The sequence below is a fragment of the Myotis davidii genome, unplaced genomic scaffold (assembly GCF_000327345.1).
Source record: "Myotis davidii unplaced genomic scaffold, ASM32734v1 scaffold970, whole genome shotgun sequence".
NCBI lineage: Eukaryota > Metazoa > Chordata > Mammalia > Chiroptera > Vespertilionidae > Myotis > Myotis davidii.
This window is the reverse complement of record NW_006282204.1, coordinates 659,391-663,040: the sequence shown is the minus strand read 5'-3', so window position 1 is coordinate 663,040 and position 3,650 is coordinate 659,391. Positions and strand designations below refer to the sequence as shown.

The 3,650-nt window shown below is 51.4% G+C and overlaps 1 protein-coding gene across 1 annotated transcript in view; it reads right to left on the bottom strand.

The window, feature by feature from the left end:
• Window positions 1–3,401, bottom strand: part of ABCA3 (ATP binding cassette subfamily A member 3) — a 282,235-nt gene extending 278,834 nt beyond the window's left edge. The window contains exon 1 of the mRNA XM_015571175.1: window positions 3,311–3,401. The gene's annotated coding sequence lies outside the window, so the exon portion shown is untranslated. The remainder of the gene's footprint in view (window positions 1–3,310) is intronic.
• Between the last annotated feature and the right edge of the window lie 249 nt (window positions 3,402–3,650).

The following is a 3,650-nucleotide window of genomic DNA, read 5'->3' as shown; positions in this document are numbered from 1 at the left end:
CTAGGGGGGGCCTCACAACCTCCCGATCCACATTGCTCTGTGCATGACAGGGGGCGGCGTCCCAACTCCCCAATCGGCCCTGCTCTGAGCCGGACCAGGGGCTGCACCTAGGGATTGGGCCTGCCCTCTGCCACCCGGGAGCAGCCTAAGCCAGCAGGTCGTTATCTCCTGAGGGGTCCCAGGCTGCTATAGGGCACAGGCTGGGCTGAGGGACCCCTCTTCCCTCCGAGTGCACAAATTTTTGTGCACCAGGCCTCTAGTAAATATATATGTGAGCATGTATGGAGAAGACAAATGGGAGGATATACAGTTTCTTCACAGCCTTTGTCTCTCAGGAGAGAAATGGGAGACTTACAATATTCTCCAATATGTACTAGTGTGTGCATGATGTTTGAATTCTGTAAAATGCTTCTGTGTCATTTCTAATTGTTTCTTCAGATGGGGTGAATAAATAATCACCTGATGCATAAGATGGAGAACTTTTTTCTCTTGTTCCTACATTGGTGTGGACAAAAGGGGCCGCATGCGAACTTGACAGCTCAGGGGAGGCCTGCATGGCAGTCTTGCAAACTCAGACCTAAAGTGACCACAAGGATGGCCTGCAATTAAACTTGAACTAAAAACAGTTATGGTGGGTAGTCACTCCTAGGCCGGAATCTTCCCTGACAAGGTCACTCTTTACCTTAACTGGACCTATGGTCCTTTTGCATCTATGATAACATATCATTGAAATGTCAGAGGAACTTGTAACCCTCCTTCCCCCAGGCCCCTCAGGGCACAACCACATGTGGGAAGCCACTTATTGTCTTCACTAGCAGAGGGGTGTGGACAAGGAACCCAGAAAGCTGGTGACCCTTGAAGTCCCGGCAAAGGTCAGGGCTGTGCACCCACTGTTAGTTCAGACAATGGTAGCTGAAGCAACTTCCCCATTTATTATTATGTAAATCCTTGCTGATGGGCTAGTCTGCCTGTTACTGGAAATTTGCCTGCCTAAGGGCTATGGGTGTATCCCAAACCAATAAAAGGTTGGTGAGGCCTGAGCACCAGTGGAAGTCCTTCCCCTTCAGTTGGACTTGCCCGCCTGGCCCCCCAATATTTCCAAATTATCTCTTGTCTCTTCTCTTTCATTTGCATGCAGCCCCTCTTCCAGATCCTGAACCCTGAACCATGCCAGATGCGGGACGTGGGGGGACAAACATACATAAACGTTTACACACCACATGCTCTGGGAGCCAGGACAGAGACCACAGATTCCTTCACTGTTATTGTTAATGTGTTAATTGTTGACTGTTGACTATCCTGTACCCACTAAGGATGTGTCTATCATTTTACTTTTTATCCAATCCCAGGGGTCTCTCCGCTTTGCTCTCTCCCACCTCCTCCTCTATCACCAGTGGGTTTCATATAACCCACCTTCGTGTCCTCCTCGGATTGGTTTGTAGAACAAAGTGAAAAGCCGCCACCCTCCAGAGCACTGTCCCAACCCCTTGAGATTCTGCTTCTCGGAAACTGTGGACAATTTGGCTCAAATAAACTCACCAACATTCTTTACAGCTTGGAATGTTTTTATGTGAACACCTGTATGAGGGGTCTTGTCCAAAGGGTAATGGAAACCGCACTGACCAGACAGCAAAACAGTCTCCTCCTAGACACTGCAGAGCGTGAAAGGCAACAAATGCAAACCGAGTTTGAAGGATAAATAAGGGGGGAATTGTGAGAATAAACAAGTAATCTTTTCTGTCAAAGAAGGGGGTGTACGCAGCTGCTACTTTGGCTCCATGACTGCAGCTCCCCTGGGGGCCACCATTTTGAAATGGCAAAAGTCAACCCCTCCCTTTTTCCTTTAAAGTAGCCAATCGCGCAAGACTGGGAGGAGCCTAGGCTCTGACCAATCAAGAGTGAGAGACAGATGATGTGTCAGGTGTGGACCGCCCCCTGCTACTCCCAGCCCCGCCCCCTGCACCTCCTGCAGGAGGAGTTGCCTTGCTCTCAGGCTCCCAGTGTCCTGCCACCTTCTTTCTAGCACAAGGACATCTGCCTGGATTGTCTCCTGGAGAAGGAACAAACTGCAGCCCCCTGATGTCTGCTCAATTTCAACCCAAACATCCTACTCCCTCCCTTATTGTGTAGCAAGAGCTAGGGTGTAAAAGGGGAGACTGCCCTCGGCTTTCCTGTCCTTGTGATGAGCTGTAGGGCGCGGCTATGGGGTTAAGCCTCAGACTGACCTGTTGGCAAAGTCACAAACAAGTCCCAGCTTAGAGGGCACAGTCCTCTTGGCATAATTAGGCTTGACCTTATGACACTCCCTCGTATCTGGGCAGCTAATGGGCTGAGGAAGATGCAGCAAGTGCTGCCAAAACAAGTGAAACTCACAAGAACATTGCTACTATGGTGACCAGTGGGCCGGAACAAAAGCATGGATGGAGTGTTTGTGTGAACTAATATAAATTCAAAGTAAACATCATGACATAAAAGGGTACGGTCTTTTTTTTTTTTTAGTTTTATTCATTTCAAACAGGCCGGATCCAGCCCGCGGGCCGTAGTTTGCCCATGGCTGACCTAGACCCAGCTTATTCTCTTTGTCTGTTTTTTCTTTAATCCTTTGCTGTCCTGGCACAATGAGCAATGCCTGGCCCTTACCCTTCATGGAACGTAAAATAAACTCCCTCTGGCTATATCTCTCTGTTCCCTCAGGTGTGAATTCCTTCATAACCCGCTTCACCAGCCAAAACCCTGGTAATATGTAACTCTTTTTAAATGCCCTCTTCCCTGGCCTGGTCAGTGTGGCTCAGTTCGTTGACCATCGTCTCCTGCACCGAAAAGGTCCTGGGCAGGGGACTTACCCACGTTTCAGATTTGGTTCCTGGTCGGATGTGTTTCAGAGGCAACTGATTGATGTTCCTCTCTCTCCCTTTCCCTTCCTCTCTCTCTAAAATCAATTAAAAGAATACACTTTTTCTTTTAAGCCCTGTTTCCCATTTTACAACCACAGATGTCTTTCCCGAGGACCTGGGAGTAACCCTTTGAAATGCAGTCCTCCAGGAAACTAGCTCTCCTGCACCGTTTCTGTGGGCGGTGGGAGCCAGCATCCCTCAGCAAGCACAGCCGGCTGATGGCAGAGAAAACAGGCGAATAAGGTCTCTAAGGCAGACCTCCCCGCAAGCCTCCCTTCCGCTGCCCGCGCACCGGCCCGCACACGCCCTCCGCCCGCCCGGCCCGCTCCGCTGGGCTCGCCCCGCCCGGCTCCCGCAGCCTATTGCACGCTGCACTTTGGCGCGTGTTTTGCTCTGACAGGGAACTGAACTCCCACCTCGCTTTCAGCCGTTTGGTGGGCACTGGCTACGTCCAGGCCAGTCAATACTGGCGGTCACCCTGAGACCGGTACGGGTGTCCCTTTTCTTACCGATGGGGAAACGGAGGCCTGGTGAACATAAGCGCTCTGCCTTCGCCCACTGGTATAAACGGAATGTCTGTGCCCCGCCCCCCACTTACATGATGTGGGGTCTTTAGGGGGATGAGTCATGAGGGGGGAGCCCCCACGAAGGGATTAGCGCCCTCAGAGAACAGACCAGAGAGCGCCAGCATCCTCCCTGAACCCTCACAGCCCTTGGCAGGCACCGCGCCCCGCGGAGCCGGGGCGGGACTCCCAG